At 43.9% G+C, this 19,919-nt stretch overlaps 1 protein-coding gene across 4 annotated transcripts in view; it reads left to right on the plus strand.

The window, feature by feature from the left end:
• The first annotated feature begins 6,203 nt into the window (after positions 1-6,203).
• The window catches only part of LOC127001653 (beta-hexosaminidase subunit alpha-like), a 70,095-nt gene continuing 56,379 nt past the window's right edge, over positions 6,204-19,919 (plus strand). Inside the window, exons 1-2 of one of the 4 annotated variants that reach the window (XM_050866614.1) lie at positions 6,230-6,356; positions 10,685-11,118. The gene's annotated coding sequence lies outside the window, so the exon portion shown is untranslated. Of the gene's footprint in view, positions 6,357-10,636; positions 11,119-19,919 lie in introns of those variants that run through there. The other 3 variants (XM_050866616.1, XM_050866617.1, XM_050866615.1) reach the window with 3 other exon arrangements.

Consider the following 19,919-nt stretch of genomic DNA (forward strand, 5'->3'; position numbering starts at 1 on the left):
GCATTAGTCTTCCTGTGGACAAGCAACAATACATTCCTTTCTCAGCCAGCACAACACTTGCATCACAGACTTCTTTACAGACCACATAATAAGTATGCCCACACCAGATTCTGACAGTAGTTTCTGGCCACTCATATTCAGTATGCAGATGTTATCGATTTGTTTCTAATATCTTTTTGTTTTTTCTTGAAGATGCATTTTCAAGTCACTGCTTACATTTAAGTGAAATAAATACATAGTTGCTTATTCTTTAGTGTTCAATAATGTTATTTGTGAAGATATGAAGTCATTGCAAGTTTGTCATTTTCAGGAAGGCTAAGGAGCTGGAGGCAGTGCATGTCTATACTTGGGTAGGATATATGACCAACTGATATGGAAGGAGTGAAGTTGCAGCCTATAACTGTGTGATGACTATACGTACTTGGTTTCATTCCATCTGTCCACTCCAAAGTGTAGGTGTGGCACATGCATGTTGCTAGCTCATGATTGAGTGAAAAGCATTGTGTCTAATAACGTTAGGTATTTATGGTAGATAGTCAAACGTAAAGAGGGGAATAAGGAATAGTATTATCCTGCCAACTCTGCCATATGCGTCAGAGACATGAACATGGAATGCAGCACAGCAATCGCGAATACATGTAGTGGAAATGAGTTATATGAGAGGTGCATGTCACATGTGGTGTGTCAGGATGGCATCGAGAAAGCAATGAAAGCGTGTATGAGCAGTTTGGTATAGGTGCGACAGCAAAAGGAGTGGAGTGTGGAGTGGTGGAGTGGGTGAAGCGTGGTGCATTGGGATGGTTTGGACACATCATGAGAATGGGGGAGAATGAATACGTGAAGAGACTGTATGAGGGAAGGATTGAGGGAGGGAGTGTCAGGGGAAGACCACCTGTGAAGTGGATCAGTAGGGTGAGTGAGTATTGAAGCAAGAGAGTTGGAAGTGGCAGGATTGAATGTGCTGAGAGGGAGTGCCAGAACAGGGAGAGGTGGAGACACTTCTGCCGCGGCCACCCCCTGGAGGGAAGTTCCCGCAAGGGAGCAAGGTGTCAGAGATATAGATATAGTAAAACTATTTCTTAAAAATGCAATGCAAATAGGCATGTTTGGGACTTATATAAGGTGTGAGGGGTTTTGGTATACATAAACATTCAAATATATTATTAAAGAGATAGTCTGACTATTAATCATGAGTAGACAATGATTTCTGAGAGAGCCATTAGATTCTGTGGCAGACAGGCAAAGATGGAGGCATTACAGACACCAGATATGGGACCCAACCCAGAGGATTCCAGAAGGGAATTAAGAAGAAGAAGAAGAAGACAATGATATCGGACACAGATTTTCACCCAATCATGAGCTAGCAATGTGAATGTGCCATCAAAATCTATCTTAAGTTCTATCTATCAAAATTTCCACTTGTAGATGGACAGATGAAAGGAAACCAAGTAAAGATATATAGTCAGTCTTATTTGTGCCGTCAATACATGAATGTAAATGTTAGGAAAGAGACATGAAGAGCAAGTCTCACCTGGAAGGTAAACTATCTGCTGAACTGTGACTGACCTATTGATCTTTTTAATTCTTTTTATAACACCTGTTTCTATAAATTTCCTCAATGGAAAACAGTTTCCAATTGATACTGTTATTCCTTCCACACACCACTACTCTCAAACTTCACCTTTCCTCCCTCTCAGATGCTCAAACACTTGTTCTTCTTAACCTCAGGTAAAGGTTGTGGGTGGCATGATCACACAAAGGTGAAGGTAAAATTGGGAGCATACACTAAGCTGCGTGTGGTCTTGGTGCTCATCTCCGTCTCAGTGGCACTTGAGCCTGTGGTGGACAAGAACCTGCTATCCCAAGACACAAGGGTTATATATAAATTGCTCTATCATTCTGTCTCCAGTTTCCATTCAGATATTTAGTCAGAACCCTGAGGAGACTTTGCATACTGTAAATTTTGCACAGCTGCATCATAATAATACTTACCCAACATTTGTGATAGTAAATTTTGACATCAGTCATGCCAACATGCAGCAACACCAGCGGTTTGTGATAACCCATTCTACTGGCATGCTTGTCAGCCCCATCAGCTCACACAAGTCCACACAAGCATCAGCAGCTATGCATACAGTCCACATGCTTTGGTCCTCATGCAATAAACACCACAATGATGCCAGGGGTAATTGACTGTTTTCTTGTCTTGTTTTATTTAGGTGACAACAATAGGCATTTTTGTCCCAAGGAAAATCACTGCAGTGTCAGAAAAAGAATGGGAAACTTTTGTGTCCCTCACTGAGCAGATTAATAGTTTTGCCTGTAGGTGGTAGCTATACAGTTGTAAGGATTGTTTGTGTACATACCATAGTGTAATTCCTCCTAATTCTTAGGTAGGCAGTGATACAGGTATACTTTGATTGAGTCCGTCCAACTTGCCCGTCCAAAGTGCTGGAAAATCAGCCACATAAAACTATTTTAGGTTTATTGTAAAAAATAAAAAATAAAGTGTCATTGTGTGTGTTTGTAGCTACATGTACTCTCCTACAGTTGCCACATATTGGTAGTGTCTAGTTTCCTAATAGAATAATATCTTCCCTAACTTAGTATATGTAGTGGGACAGACAGTGTGGGGGAGCAGATTCTGGGCACAAAATAGGTTGTATTTGAAGAATCTCTTGAAATTTCTTTGAAAATTAAATGCCGCAGGAAGGCAATAAATTTTGTGTATGCCACCTTTCATATCCCATTGTAGATGTAATGATAATTATATGAATATCAGGTGAAAAATAACAAAATACAGGAGATGTTTTTTTTACTAATATTCAGAGAAGTCAACCTTTGCTCAATTGTGATCCTTGTGGAAACCATTTTTTTCAATATTTCTTATACATATGAGACAACTGCACACTTATGTCATCATCATCATCATCTTGAGCAATTACTGGTTTACTGTATGACCTTGATATTGATAAATAATTGATAAGTAATGCGCAGGGCACCATGCAGGGGCATAACACGCATATCAAATGATAAAGGCCTTTCCCAATGTTCTCTTGTCTTACTATTGTACACTATGCATCCCCAACACATGATCTAATTTCATCACTTCCCTAACAGTAACTTCTACAATTTCTGGGTTCCCACTCTTATTTTGGTTGTCCATCTGTTGTCAGTTCTGTGCTTGATGTGACCTGCCTAAGTCCATATTGTATTTTAATGCCATTAGAATATTTTACACTATTGTTCACTGATCCATGATGGTTGCATCTTGTCTCTCCATGTAATACCAACATTTTTCTCGTCCTTCCTCTTTGTTCTCCACTTAACTTTCTCTCTAAACATTTTATGAGACATCAAGCTGGTGAACTGTATTTGAGGACATACAAAATACATTAATTGTGCACCTTCCTCTTCAGGGAGATCTTGAGTGGCAGGTTGCTATTCATGGCACTGTTGTGTTCACCAAGTCCAAAAGCACTCCATTACGCTCCTATCTTTTTATTTATATTTCGTGGGGTGGATATTCATTAATTGTTTGTCCCAAGGTGTAGATAAACAAACTTTTATTCTAGACCTTAATTTGTCCTAGGGGAAGGTTTTTCCCGCATGAATAACTACCTCTCATATAATTCGTGACATTGACGTTTTCATATTTTAAAGAAAACAACTGATTACATTTTATGGAATTCCAGCGTTTGTTTAAATTTGGCGCCAGTCACCGCATGCTTTTAAATGTACGACAATCATAGCTTTAGTAACATGATTTTATCCTTACCACTCATAAAATAGATCAATAATTAAGTTTTATATATTGAGCTGGATTGAAAATCGTTATTTGTTTGGGTAGGGAAGTTTATAGAAGCCGACCAATTCAATGTGCTAAGTACGAGGATCTAAACACGTCACGGCGGGCCAGTCAGTCAGCTGTTCAATGTTGAGCTGTGACAGGTTCGGTTTTGTGTTGATGTTGAGTGACAAACAAACACTTCTTGGACGCTACCATGGACGTGACAGACGGCAGGAAAGTCAGCACCAACCCCTTGCACCGCCATGGACTCAGGCAAGTGACCTCACCCATAAAATCTCCCTTTATAAACGTGTATGACGCAGAAAAAAAGTTAAGGGTCACGTTTTTAAACATTTCGGCGTCCAAGCTCACATATTTTGACAAGGCTCTCAGTAGAAGTTTAGGGCATTTTCAGGGGTAGTTTTATGAGCCTGATGGTAGTTTGACCCTTCTGTACCTTGAACCTAAAAAATGCACTCCTTAGAACCCGACTGAGCTCCGTTTTGCCCTTTGGAAATATATAGTCGATGTCAGCAGAGATGCAAGCGTTTGAATATTATGGTTCAGTTGTCACAGTCTGCCTAGTCTAGCCTCAGTTTTCATAGTCATATTTTTAAACCATTCAGCGCCAAAGCACATACATTTAACAAGGCTTTCGTAGGATTTGTGGGCATTTCCATGGGTAGTTTTATGACCCTGGTGGTAGTTTGACAGTTTCTGCACCAGCGTAAAGAAACACTCATGGTAACGTGTTTAACCTGTTTTTCGGCCGTTAGACGTGATTGCTGTAAGAGAAGGAAGCGTCTTTTAGAATAGCAGATTAAAACAGACAGGAAGTAATTAAGAAAAAAAGTACACAGTTTTAAGCATTCCTCCAAAAAAAGTGGACAGGAGAATATCAAGGTTATATGTTCAGTAACGGTTGGAGAGGTGTCTTGAAGTTAATACCCCCCTCCTGAGAGCTTGCAAGTCATAGATGGGAGGCTTTTCCAGAGGTTACCGGTGACAGGTGTAAGAACGCTTGTGCTGAGATATGGAGGGTTGGATTTTTAACAGCAGCCCACAAAAGCACACCTCCAAAAAAGTGGGCAGGAGAATATCAAAATTAAATGTTCAAAAAAGGATGGAGAGTTGTCTTGAAGTTGATATTCCCTCCCTGAGAGCTGGTAAGTCATAGGGGGAGGCTTTTCCAGCTCGGTTACCAGTGACGTGGGTGAAAAAACGTTTGTGCTGAGATAGAATGGAAAGAGTAAAACATTGGAAGGACAGGAGAGGAAGGGAAAGGAGGTTAAGATGGTGACGTTGGAAGGACAGGAAGTCTAGGCGTGCTATATAGTAGTTAAACCATGGGGGAGGAGCAGGCCGAAGCAAGCTAATACGTATGAATCATGTAGGCTACCCCACTCTCCTTCCCCCTCTCATAGATCGTTTGAATACATGTTTTAACTGTAATATAACAAAACTAATTTCCTGGTATTACATTGTGAGGATGATCGGTGGTTTTGGACAGCATAGGGGTAGGCTAAAGTAGAAAGTCGTGTGCCGCGGGGTCGAGGGAAGGGTGGAGGCAAGCAGTTATTACCATGATCAGAAGTTACCGGGATAATGGCGGTAAAAACTGGAGAGTCAGGGGTAAGGCGAAAGAGGTAAGATATGTACGTTACTTCATTGGAATCTCTTGTTATTTATTCATCATCATCTTTTTTTGTTCTTTCTTTTCTTTTTGTGTTATGTATTTTCATTGCTTTTGGTCTTTTGATGGAGTTGTTATTCTGTTGCTGTTGTTGTTATTGTTGTTGTTGTTGGTGGTGGTATTTCCTGAGCAGACGGCCGGGCAGCATTCCATAGCTAATCAGCCATGTGCCTCCCAGCAGGATCCGAAACCACGGTGTTGTTTGTTTCTTGTGTGTGTGTCTGGTGGGGGGAAGGAAGAGTTAGCTGGAGGGTTCATGCATGTTTACTATTATAGCGTGTGTAACCTCAGGACACACACACACACACACACGCGCGCGTTTAGTTGTATAGTGACGGGGCTGTCGTGTGTGTGTGTGTGTGTGTGTGTGTTCAGATATGCTTAGGCTGGGAGTAGCTAATTTCTGCGTTAGTTGTGTGTTGTTTCGTCATTATTTCCCTATTTATCTCCAGTAGCATAAACGTAAGCAATACATTCAGTACCAAAGACCACCACCACTTATGTCCAACCTGTCACGGAGAACACCAGAATACACCAGAAGCACATGGGTCAGCTGTAAGGCTACTCAATCAGCGCCTAGGTGACATCACGTGAGCGGTCTGTCTATCTCGATCTGTCACGTGTGGTGGGCGGCACTTCCCTATGGTCACGTGGGCAGCCTGACACTCACCCTCGCCCCCCTCATTGCTGCCATTCTCCCTGAGGCGGGGCGGGGAGGACGTAAGCATTGGTCAGCCGAGTGGGAGTGGGAGTGGGTGGGAAGTTGCAAGGGTGGCGGGGTGGGGCGTCAGTCAGTCCGTTGGGTTCCTAGGCAGCAGCAACTCCTCATGCGCACGGCTGCCAGGCGGGAGAGTCACGCAGTTTTGTAACCTTGTGAGTGGTCGTGTGTGCGTCTTTTCTCGTCGACTTAATTAAAACGTGTCATCATTCCCAGGCGCGGAGTGCGAGTGCGTGTGAGGGAGGATACATAGCGCGTCCTTGTGTGGTGGTGGTAATGGTGGTGGTGACATCCTTGCTCTCCTGTCACCACCACCACCACCGCCGCCGCTGTGGAGGATGTGCCCAATTTATAACCATCAGCCTTCATTTACGGCAACGGGCATTAGGCCATACAATGATGTCACACTTTCCTCTGTAATTGATCTCAAAGACGTAGATTCTCTCTCTCTCTCTCTCTCTCTCTCTCTCTCTCTCTCTCTCTCTCTCTCTCTCTCTCTCTCTCTCTCTTTTACCTTTATCCCTTTGCATGCTGCCTTCCCTACCGTGCGTGTGTGTGTGTGTGTGTGTGTGTCATTTGTCCCCGGCCTTCCTTTCTACTAATCAGTCAGGCCAACGTGTAAGTTATCCTCTCACTCATCATCATCATTATCATCATCTCCTCATGCATGCGAACCATCCACTCACTCGCTCCCTCGCCCACTTGGCTTGATTCCAGAACACTTCTTACCTGACATTAAGAACACGCCATCATCAACAGTACCATCTCTTTAATATGTTTACCGACTGATAACTGACATACAATTTGACATATATTCCTTTGTAGCCACGCGACACACTAATATAGAATAGGCTACACTACCAACATAACATTAGAAGAAAAAAAGGATTACACACAAAAAAAACGAAATGATTATGACACAAGCGGAATACAATGGAGTCAAAACTTAAAAGTGCATTTGTGACGATAGGAAAAGAAGAAAAAAAAATAAGAAGGAACGAAAAAAGACGCCAGCAAAATCTTCATTCTTCGCCTATAGTCACAGAACTACCGAACTGTTTCAATGTCTCACTGTTTCAAGCAATCGTTTCCTTGTTTGTTTCTCGTTATCACTCCTAGGTGGTAACATTGGTTGGAGAGAGAGAGAAAGAGAGAGATGATTGGAGTAATTCTTCAGAAAAATACTCATACGTGCGTTGACTTTATTCGAGAGAGAGAGAGAGAGAGAGAGAGAGAGAGTTACGTTCCTGGGTTCAGATCATTATGTGTTGGCTCATTAAAATTCATTATGGGCGAGCGATCCTTGTCGTGACTTGCATGACGTTGGCCGCCGTGTTTCTTCCTCGGCTGCTCTTTCTCCTTTGACTCTGCTTTATTTTTTTTTATTGTTTTTATTTATTTATTTATTGTTCACTCCATCAAATCGTATCTTTATCTTTAGTTTTTGTTCTTGTTGTTCACTTATTTAAATCATATCTTTATTTTTTAGTTGTTTCTTTAGTTCACTCCTTTAAATCGTATCTTTATTTTTGTTTTTGTTGGTGTGGCTGTTGTTGTTGTTGTTGTTGTTGTTGTTCCCTGAAAAATCACATTAGTTTTCCTTTACCGTCGTAATTATTCATATTCCATCTTTTTTGTGTTCACTGAAAATTTGCATCTTAAATCTTATCTTTAGTATTATTTTTGTTATTATTTCTCTCTTTATCACCGTAGTTATTCATTTTTCATAATTTTCTTTAGTTTTTCATGTTTATTGCAAATTTACATCGTTCTTCCTTTACCCCTTTGCTTTACCTCATTACGTTTGATAAAAAAAAAAATAATAAGGAGGTCTGTCTGTTGACCATTTTCACAACACAGTTACTAAGTCGTTTTCTGTTAACCGTTAATGTGCTTTTATTAACTTCCTCATTGGTCACTTCTGCTTACGTGTGTGTGTGTGTGTGTGTGTGTGTGTGTGTGTGTGTGTGTGTGTGTGTGTGTGTTCCGTCAAGGGCGCGTGATCCGTTATCCTGAAGTTCCGGGGTTGTCTGTCTGCCCCACCCCCCCACCCCCATCTCTCTCTCTCTCTCTCTCTCTCTCTCTCTCTCTCTCTCTCTCTCTCAAGTCCAAGACGCTTACCTCTATAAACCTACTTTTTGTTTTTTTGTTTGTCGTTAATTTAAATGTCAAACCACCCAAGTGCCAGGAAATTAAATCTAACATCTTAATTTTCTTTATATGCTCTATTGATTCTCCTCTCCCCCCTCATCCTCATCCTCCTCTTCCTCCTTGTTCTTGTTTTCTTCATATTGTTTTCTTCTTTTCTCCTTCGTATTCGTACTCGTTTTCGTCATCACTCTTTGTAAACGATAGATCGATACAAAAAGAAAAAACAAACATTCATTTTCACTATCATATATTAGACATCCTCAAGACAACTTCTGAAAGCATTAACCTCCTTACTCATCTCCTCCTCCTCCTCCTCCTTCCCCTCCTGCCCACAGCCTCCCTCTTTCCATGCATGTCCTTCTACGCCTCTTCCCGTCAGACATCCAAACGGGTATCAAGTGTTGCATCATGGGAAGAGTGGCTGCCAGATAACGGGGAGGGTGAGGGGTGGAAGAGGAGAAGGCCAGGGTGTGGAAGGTGGGAACAGGGAAAGTGAGGTTTGTGTTGAGAGGCTGTAAGGGGTGAAACGTGAGAGAGAACAGGACAGGAAGGAAAAGAAGGAAAAAGATGTTGTGAGGAAGATGGGTGGTGTTTAGACTCACAGAAAGCAGGGTTAGCGGGTGTTCTTGTAGTGGGAGAGACTAACGTTTGTGTTGAGAGAGGATGCAAGGAGTGAAACGTGTGAGAGAACAGAACAGGAAGGAAAAGGAGGAGGAAAAGATAGTGTTGTGAGGGAGATGGGTGGTGTTTAGACTCACACTGTGTAGAAAGCAGGGTTAGCGGGTGTTCTTGTAGTGGGAGAGACTAACGTTTGTGTTGAGAGAGAGGATGTAAGGAGTGAAACGTTGGAAGCACAGGACAGGAAGGGAAAGGAAGGTTAAGATGGTGGTGTGCGGAAGATGATAATTGCTTAGGCTTACAGAAAACAGTTAGATGGTGTTCTTGTAGTGACTAACGTTTGTATTGAGAGAGAGGATGTAAGGAGTGAAACGTTGGAAGCACAGGACAGGAAGGGAAAGGAAGGTTAAGATGGTGATGTGCGGAAAATGATAATTGCTTAGGCTTACAGAAAACAGGTAGATGGTGTTCTTGTAGTGACTAACGTTTGTAATGAGAGAGAGAGAGAGAGAGAGAGAGAGAGAGAGAGAGAGAGAGAGAGAGAGAGAGAGAAGATGTACGGAGTGAAACGTTGGAAGAACAGCAGAACAGGAAGGGAAGAAGGGGGGGGGGGGGAGACGGTGGTGTGAGGAAGTTCTTGTAACGGGAGATATTCTTGTTTGTGTTGAGAGTTTGTAAGGAGTGAAACGCGTGAGAGAACAGAACAGGAAGGGAAAGGAGGAGGAAAAGATGGTGTTGTGAGGAAGACGGTGGTGTTTAGGCTTACAGAAGACAAAGGTAGCGGGTGTTTTTTTGTAGCGGGAGAGACGTGAGTGAGAGAGGATGTAAAGGAAGTATGGAAAGTGATTCTGAGGTCAGGGAGTGAAGGTAAAAGTTACTGAGTGTGTTTTTGTATAGAGTAAGAGATGAGAGGAGGAGATAGAAAAGAGATAAGAGAAAAAAAATAGAAAGGAGAAGATAGATGGATGATAGGAATGAGAGGAGAGGAGATACGAAAGAGATGAGAGAAGGAAATAGGAAAGAAATGAGAGAAGGAGATAGGAAAGAAATGAGAGAAGGAGATAGGAAAGAAATGAGAGAAGGAGATAGGAAAGACATGAGAGAAGGAGATAGGAAAGAAATGAGGGAAGGAGATAGGAAAGACATGAAAGAGGAAGATAGGAAAGAGATGAAAGAAGATAGGAAAGAGATGAGAAGGAAATAGGAAAGAAACTAGAGAAGATAGGAAAGACATGAAAGAGGAAGATAGGAAAGAGATGAGAAAAGCAGATAGGAAAGACATGAAAGAGGAAGATAGGAAAGAGATGAGAGAAGGAAATAGGAAAGAAATGAGAGAAGGAGATAGGAGAGAGATGAGGTAATAGAAAAGAGATGAGAGGAAATACGAGAGAGATGAGAGAAGAAGATAGGAAAGAGATGAGAAAAGGAGGATAGGAAACGATTTTAAAGATGATAATTTGGTAATGGTGTGATGGAATATAAGAGCAGGGATGGTGATTGTGGTGGTGGTGGTGATGGTGATGCTGCTGGTGGTGGTGGTGGTGGTGATGATGATAGTTCAATAGGCAGTCTCGTATTCTTGCACCATTAACCTTCCCTCCCCAGAGAGAGAGAGAGAGAGAGAGAGAGAGAGAGAGAGAGAGAGAGAGAGAGAGAGAGAGAGAGAGAGAGAGAGAGAGAGTAACCTGAACTTCACCTGTGGGAAATCAATCAGCTGATGCAGGTAAACAAATCTGAATCATCCCGCCCTGCCAAGCATCACCATCGTCACCATCAACAGCAACAGCAGTCACCTTCCTTCCTCATAAAAACTGGGACTGGCTCAGCGCGGCGCGGCATTGAGGCCGAGTCAGCAGTATCGTCCAGGGCGTGCTGGCGTGTGCGTGTGTGCGAGTGTGCGCGTGGCGGGCCGGGGGAAGCAAGGACCTCAAGTGCTGCTGTGGCTCCTGTTGGAAGTGCCGCCACCAACCCGCCGCTCAGTGCCGTGTCTCGTGTGTCGCAGGGCCGCCCCACACCCCACGCAAGGAGCCGAGGCGCTGGAGGGCGTGACCGAGTGATGCTTAGTGATTGGGAGCCACGTTAAGAAAGTTTCCCGAGCAGCCAGCCAGCCAGCCAGCCAGACTCGACCCCTTGGTGAGGCAACAAGAGGTGGGTGCGTCTGGGAGCCTAGTGCACACGGGTCCGGATGTGTGTGTGTGTGTGTGTGTGTGTGTGTGTGTGTGTGTGTGTGTGGCTCCGGGGGCTGGGTGGCTGCCTGAGGGCGGGCGCGGTCACATACCACTAAGGCTCCGTCCGGTATTTCAAGGTCCCGGGATTATGAGGATGAGGAAAAGGTGCCATCATGTGCCTGGCCTGGCGTGAGTGAGTGCTCCCCTTCAGCTGGCGACCCTCCCGAGGTGCTGAGTAGCTCCTCTGGTCTGACTATGTTTTTCCTCTTTTTACCTCCCCCCAAAATACTTTCCTTGGATGTTGGATGGACGAATCTCCTCGCGACCCTTCCATTTCTAACCCTTTCATGATTTCCTTCCCAATGGTCAACCCTTAAAAAAATACGTCATAATCGGGTTATTTGTGATAGATACGGATGGCGTGGATTTTTTTTTCTGTGTGTGTGTGTGTGTGTGTGTGTGTGTGTGTGTGGAAATACATTAGATTACGATTACGATTACGAGAGAGAGAGAGAGAGAGAGAGAGAGAGAGAGAGAGAGAGAGAGAAGGGTGAAGTGCCTCGACAGCCCTCCCCATGTACCGTAGTTACCCCCTGAGGGAACATCATGAATATTTGAGTGGAAGCCCAAACTTAGGGCGTGGAGGGACGAGGTGGAGTAGACGAACAAGTGGGTGTGAATGAAGATGAAGAGGTGGAAGCTGGATAGAGTACAAGAGTGGATAGGAAAAAAATGGACAGCGTGAGAGAGATGGATACAAGTTCATGCAAGAAAGGGACAGTAAAAGGTGGATAAATATAAATGGATAGGAAGGGAGGCAGCGAGTGAGAGAGAAATAGGTGGAAGGTGGATAGAGTGCAAGAATGGATAGGAAAACAATTGACCGTGTGAGTGAGATGGAGTTTATGCAAAAAAGGGCAAATAAAAGATGGATATATAAGAATGGATAAGGAAACAAAGGGAGCTTGTGAGGGTGAGATGGAGAAGGATGAAGGATGGATATAGTACAAGGATAAAGAAGAAATAGAGAGTGAGATAGAGAATGCAAGTTTATATGAATAGAAACAAAAGGAGAATGAAGAGTGCAGAGAGGGAGCTTGTGAGGGTGAGATGGAGAGAGATGGAGGGTGAATTTAGTGCAAGAATAGATAAGCGACAAATCTGGGCTGTGGATGAGGATGGATGAGAAAGAATAGACGTGTATGGGGAAATAGGTTAATAGTAAAAGGTGGATAAGGTTAAAAGATAAACATGAAGTAAGGGAGGCTGGGAGGGTTAGAGAGAGTACAGTCATGCATAAAAGGAATAACCATTGAGTGAATAATGAATGAACTAAGGGAGCTTCTACTATACTCCACTAATCCACTCCTTCCTACTCTACTCCTTCCTATAGCTACTCTACTCCTTCCTATACTCTACTCCTTCCTACTCTACTCCTTCCTACTCTACTCCTTCCTATACTCTACTCCTTCCTACTCTCCTCCTTCCTACTCTACTCCTTCCTACTCCACTCTGTTCCTCTCAGTCAGTCGGCAGTGAAGGAGGATAGACAGACAGGTGGTTTGGACAGGTGGACAGGTGTGGCGTAAGAAACAGAAGCATTCCTCCCCTCCCTAAAGTTCAGCAGGTTAATGAGGATAGGCGGAAGGTGAGGCAAACAAAACACCTTCCTCAACTTATCATTACAGACATTCCCAGGGCCACTTTGACAGTTCGCCACGACACCTCTCCTCCCGAAATTGACCTCTCTTTTTGGCCACTCCTTTGACCTCTATTCAGGAGCAGTAAGTAGCGGGCTTTTTTTTTAAATATTTTTCTTTACGCCCTTGAACTGTCTCCTTAGCTGTAAAAAAAAAAAAAAGCCTCCAAACCAATCCCAAAGACTTAGAAAATTCCTTATATGTAGTAGTGTTTTGTGTTCATATGTAAGTTAAGAAAGTTGAGGAAACCATATGGGAAATCACTCGTGTATCTGCTGGTGTTGCCTCAAAAACTTTACCATTATGGAGTGTAGAAGATTCGATAGTTTGGTTCCGGCGATTATAAAGCCTGTGTGTTGGATTGGGAAATTGGCTTTTAGACGCTACCGACTCACATCAGTTATTTCCAAAGATCAAAAAGGAGGATCTGTTCCCTTCTCCTACGTATAATTCCTTCCCCTTCTGTCTGTCTCCGGCATATGACCACAGATGTTGCGCCGACTAAACGAAACTTTCCAACTTTCCAGGTAAAATGCGTCCTCATGAGTGTTTTTTTAATTTTTTTTATTAGAGTTCATGGTATACAGAACCCTTGTCATACTACCACTAGGGTCACAAAACTACCCCTTGAAGAGGCCTCAGAAGTTCAACGTTCCCAGATTGTCGTACTCAGCCTCTTATATTTACCGACTTCCGACCCAGACAAGATTCATTTATATCTATCGTTAAAATAGTTAATTCATGATGTTTCTTGGCAATAGTTAGGCGTCAGAAACCGGTAAATACTATGCTCTGAGTACGACAATCTGGCAACGGTGCCCAGAACTCCTATATGTATACGAAAGCCTTGTCAAATGTGTGTGTGTGTGTGTGTGCTTGGGCGACGAAATGTTCAATAGTATGCCCATGTGTGACTCCTGTTGTTGTTGTCCTTGTCGAAGCAGTGTGTCTTTTTTTTTAATACCGGTATAGCTTCTGATCGACCTCCAGAACTTTAACTGGATGAAGGACGAATGGTTGGGTGAATGGATGAACCTTCTCCACCCTATCCTTCTAATCCTCTATGTATCTATCCCTTCCTTTCCTTCCTTTCCTTTCTCCTTCGTGAGCTTATTATCCTTGTTTTGTGTTCGTGGGTTTTCATTATTTGTTTAGCTTTTTTTTTTTTTTTTTCTTGGCTATTGAATGGACTAATCTCTCTCTCTCTCTCTCTCTCTCTCTCTCTCTCTCTCCATTCTATTGTTTCTTCTTTTTTCCTTTGTGCGGGCGGCATGTGCGTGAGTGGTAGGGCGAAGAGGGTCCGTGTGTGTGTGTGTGTGTGTGTGTGTGTAAAACATTCGCGCACAATCATTTTCAATTCACTTTCATCAGAGCACTACGACCTGACCGGTGTTCTTCCTCCTCCCCTTCCCCCTCCTCTCCAGCACCCCCACCCCCTGTCCTGTGCCACCCCCCTCCTCCGCCCTCTTCTCCCCCCACTCACCTACCGCCCAGTGCCCCCCTCCCTCCCCCCACTCCTCGACGCCCCCCCCCCCCCCAAACCCCAGCGATGTGAACCCCTGTCGGCCTTCTCGATAAGGGAGATTATGAGGGGCTACGACATTTATTAGGAGTTGTGAACTGGAAGGAAATTTTAAGAGATAAGACAGCACAGGAGATGTGGGATATATTCAAGGGAATATTGAAGGAAATAGTAGCACAGTGCATACCAGACATGGCTATTAGGAAAGGAAGTAGGAAACCATTGTGGTGGACTCAGGAAATAGGTAGGAAAATCAGAGAGAAGAGGGCTTTTAGTAAGTTACAGAATGGTGGGGAGGAAGTTGGCTTGATTAGGTACAGACAGATTAGGGATGAACTGAATAGGATTATCAAGAGAAGCAAAAGGGAGTCAGAGATTAAATTAGCTAGAAATGGGAGCAAAGATCCCAAAAAATATTTAGTTATTACAAGGTCAGTGATAGGAAAAATCGGGATAGGATTGGACCACTTAGGAAGGATGGGGTAGTAGCAGAGAAGGATGAGGACATGATAGAATTATTAAACGAACAGTTTTCTTCAGTGTTTACCAAGGAAAATTTAGGAAGCCTTAGTTCAGGTAGCACGATAGGTAGCTTAGAAGTATTAGATACTGTTAATATAAAAACAGAGATCATTAGAAAGTACATTTTATAATTAAATATTAGGAAAGCAAGTGGTCCTGATGAGATACATGTTAGGGTAATTAGGGAGGGTGTAGATAGTGTTACTGAAGCACTTATTTTAATTCTTAATAGATCACTTAGGTATGTAGAGATACCTCAGGACTGGATGTTAGCTAATGTTACACCGATCTTTAAGAAAGGTAGGAAAGAGGATGTTAGTAATTACAGGCCAGTCAGTTTGACTAGTATTGTGTGTAAGATATTAGAGAAAATTTTTAAGGGTAGTATTTGGGAGCATTTAGATCAGTATTGACTAATTAAGGACTCTCAGCATGGGTTTAGATCAGGTAGGTCGTCTCTTACAAATTTACTAGAGTTCTTAGGATACATTACAAAGCAGTTAGATGAGGGAAACAGTATAGACATAATTTATCTAGATTTTAGTAAAGCTTTTGATAAGGTACCACATAGGAGGTTAGTGCATAAACTGAGGTTGCATGGGAGTACATTACAGTAGTGGAGTGGATAGGTGAATGGCTCAGGGATAGAAAACAGAGAGTAGTATTAAATGGGGCCAAGTCTGACTGGGAGGAAGTGGTTAGTGGGGTATATACCTCAGGGATCAGTGCTAGGGCCACTTTTGTTCTTAGTATACATTAATGATTCAGATATAGGGATTAGTAGTAAAATATCAAAGTTTGCAGATGACACCAAGATAGCTATAGTACAGTCAGGGTGCTCAGGATAATTATAGGATGCAAAGGGACTTGGATAGGATGGCAGCATGGGCAGATAGGTGACAGATGGAGTTTAACTCCCAGAAGTGTAAGGTTATGCATATTGGTAAAGAAAATAGGAATTTTAGCTATGAGGTGGAAGGAGTTTGGTTAGAGGTAGTTGAGAATGAAAAGAATTTAGGTGTAGTGATAGATAAGACTGAAATTCTCAAAGTAGTGTTTACAAGCTAGAAATAGGGCAAATAGGATCCTAGGGTTTACAAACAGAAATGTTAGTTATAAAAGCAAGGAGGTAATACGTAGTTTATATAATGCATATGTTAGACCTCATTTAGAGTATTGTATATAAGCTCGGTCACCACATTATAGGCAGGATGTTAATATGTTAGAAGCAGTTCAGAGAAGAGCAACTAGGATGATACCAGCAATGAGGCGCCTGGAGTATAGGAAGAGGTTAAAAAAGTTAAATATGTTTTCATTTGAGAGATGTCTAAGGGGGGATATGATAGAGCTATATAAAATGTTTTCAAATTGCGATTACTTAGATGTGGATACTTTCTTTACACTAGAGGAGGAAAACAGGACTAGGGGTCATGATAGGAAAATTAGGAAAGAAGGGTGTAGGTTGGATTTATGAAAATATTTCTTTAGCCATAGGGTGGTAGATTTATGGAATGCATTGCCAGGGGAGGTAGTATACAGCAGTAGTTTAAATGTGTAAAAAAAGAGGTTAGACAAGTTTATGGATGAAAATATTTGGTAGGAATTAGTGGGTGGTATACAGGGTAGATGGCGAGTGGAATGGGCTGGGTGGTGGCCGTGTGGTAGTTGGATGTGGCAAGATTACTGCATTCAAGAGATTAGATGGGCTTGGGGAGGCGGATGATAGGTGCTGCACTGCCACTCGCGGTAGGTAGACAGGGGCTGCCATGTATAGGCCAGTGGGCTTTTTGCGGACCCCTTACGTTCATATGTTCATCTACTACTACTACTACTACTACTACTATTACTACTACTACTACTACTACTACTACTACTACTACTACTACTACTACTACTACTACTACTACTACTACTACAACTATGTAACAACTGAACAGAACATGTGAAAGCGAACGCTGAAACATTGGTGTGTGTGTGTGTGTGTGTGTGTGTGTGTGTGTGTGTGTGTGGGTGCGTGCGTTTCCTGGCTTTCTTTAGGCTCAGCGGAAGCAAACGAATATGAAAAATCGTGACGGGGATGTTTACATTAATATATTCCTTCCGGTTTAGTAGGTGTAGATATGTGTGTGGGGGAGGGGGAGGTGTGTGTGTGTGTGTGTGTGTGTGTGTGTGTGTGTGTGTGTGTGTGTGTTGGGGGGGATGTTGTTAATACGTCAGTTTGGTGGAGAAGCTTGTTTCCTCTTCTTTTTTCTTTTTTATTATTATTATTATTATTATTATTATTATTATTATTATTATTGTTGTTGTTGTTGTTGTTGTTGTTGTTGTTGTCGTCGTCGTCATTACCACCCACTTTCTTGTAGCGAGAAACGCGATAATGTCTTTGTTATATTCTGTCCTTTTCTTTTTCAAAATATCTTGAAAACGGATCTAAAGTAAGTCTTTTTTATTAATTTGCTATTTATTGTATAGATGATAACGTCCTTAGTATATTTATTTCAATCATATGAAGTTTTTGGAACACTCCATTACGAAATGACTGAATCAGTGAAGAATAAATGATTAACCGTATTACTTTGGCGACCAAAATGGAAAAACCAGCTCGTGTTACGAAGGATGGTCATGAGTGCTTTCGGAGGGCCTCTTGCAGACTCCTGCGTTCTTATGTTCTTATGTTCTTATGTTGAGGTTACCAAAAGTTACACATACCTTAGTAGTGTAGTGCATAACAATGGTGGGTCGTACCAGGATGTCACTCGACGGATTTGGCTGGCCCACAGTGTTATGGACTCGCTCAACAAGAGCGTATGGCGTTGTTGATATTTGTTATTAGGTAAGCTCTCAGGTCAGGGGATGTGAAACGAACGAGCCTTGTTCTACGAAGTAGAAGTAAAAACAGCCCAAAACTAGTGAACTAAAAACTATTGAACATATTTGATACGTAAATGTTTCAAACTGTAGTCCTTTTACCCAAAATCTAAAGATTTCACCAGGGTTAACAGAGGGACAGGGTTAGTCCGCTTCCAAGTGAAAAGTGGCCCGCCCGCGCATGATGTCACGCCTCGGAAAACGCTACATTAGTGGGATGGGCGATCCCTTCAAAACGAAAGGAAATGCAGCCAGAAATTAGTAAGGCTGTGACCGAGAGGTAAACGTTTTGTCTGGATTTCCCATGTTTAAGAAATATCGATGCGTAACTTTGAGTTTTACCCGTCCTCGGAAAACTTGGTAAGGCCAGGCAGTAAAAAGATGTCTCTAGAATGATTCTGCCTTTGTGTCATCCAGTCCAGGGCTACGAAGTGTATATAATGCGAGGTCCTGTCTTTGATATCATTGTCTCCTGAAGCGGCACACTTGTTTGTCGTACCTCCTCCGACTCCTGCAATCGTCTTTACCATTGACATCGCCCGACAGTGGAAATAAGTCAGCTTACTGTAATGGATATATAAGGAGAACCGTTTGTAGAAGACCTGCCTAGTGACTCCCGTAATCTGTATCGACATCTCACATCGGGGACGAAGTTTACTATAATTAATTAAGGATATGCGCTGTAATGGCTGGCCCACCCAACATTCCCCCAATGCCACCTATACAGGGCCCCCCGCCACAACCCCACCCACCTCCCCCTCCTCCCCCACCGCCCCCACCGCCCCCGCCGCCCCCTGACCCTGACCCCCCACATCCTCAGCCACCTCCTGCAGGGCCCCCACCACCACCTGCTTAAGTGTAGCACAAACAAGCACACTTCCCGTCTTGACTTCACGGGGTGGGAACATGGCGTCTGGTGGTGTCACATTGTTGACCTCTCCCCCCATTCCTCACCCCCACACTTTCAAAGACCGCATCACCCCAAGAACCCTCTCGTGCAGTGCAGTGACAACATCGTCGGGAGACAGTGAGCAGCACAGTGTGTTTCTGAGGCCCGTGTTCTCAGACGCTTTCGGCTTTCACAGCAAATATTTCCAAAGCCCACAACAGACATTAGTCGGGTTCTCATGAGTGTTTTCTTCACGCTCGTGGTGCTGAAGCCTTGTCAGACTATCACTGGGCTCAGAAAACTGCCCATGGAATGCCAACACAACAACCTCCACGAATGCCTTATCAAATGCGATGTGTAAGACCCGAAATGTTTGAGAATGTGGACCTGAGGACGAGAAGTGCAGCACCGACAACACGCCCGACAGCCAGGCCCAGAATGTGTCAGCCTCCCCCTTCCCCCTTCCCCGGCGGCGACCAGCACACCGACCCCGCTGAGCCCAGGACGTGCCGGCCCTCCCCCCCTCCTGCTGGCAAACGGTCGGCTCCAGGGAACAGTGCAGTGACGGAGGCTCCGGCGCCCAGGGAAGCACGCTGCACGCCCCTCCAGCAAGCAGTGCAGGCCACCCCCTCCCCCATTTTTGTCTGGCTAACCCTGAACATCTCTTCACCGTGCTAATCCGGGTGACCTGAGTGACCCTTGACACCAGGATTAAGAAAACTGGCTACTCTCCCCCCACCCCACCCCCCAACACCTCATCATTGTGCTAACCCGGGTAACCTGAGTGACCCTTGACACCAGGATTAAGAAAACTGGCCACTCATCCCCCACCCCACCCCCAACATCCCATCATTGTGCTAACCCGGGTAAACTGAGTGACCCTTGACACCAGGATTAAGAAAACTGGCCACTCCCACCCACACACCCCAACACCCCGTCGTTGTGCTAACCCAGGTAACCTGAGTGACCCTTGACACCAGGATTAAGAAAAGTGCCTGCTCCCTCCCCACCCCCACCCCCTACCCCGAACATCCACACAGGGCTGTGCAGAAGGATCACATCGTACTAACTCTGCGTGGCACTCTTGATCCTGGTCCACGGCTCCACGCGACCCGACCCGCGCGGTGCTGCATGACCCTCGCCATGACCTGGACAAGATCACCTCGGACGCCGCCGCCCCTGGACTCACCAGCGCCTTGCACCCACCCCCCTCCCCCCCAGACCACCGCCACTCACAACCCAACTCAGTGAGACCCACAAGCCCCCCCTCCTCTCCAGAC

This window comes from Eriocheir sinensis, chromosome 21, assembly GCF_024679095.1.
Source record: "Eriocheir sinensis breed Jianghai 21 chromosome 21, ASM2467909v1, whole genome shotgun sequence".
In the NCBI taxonomy this organism is placed as follows: domain Eukaryota; kingdom Metazoa; phylum Arthropoda; class Malacostraca; order Decapoda; family Varunidae; genus Eriocheir; species Eriocheir sinensis.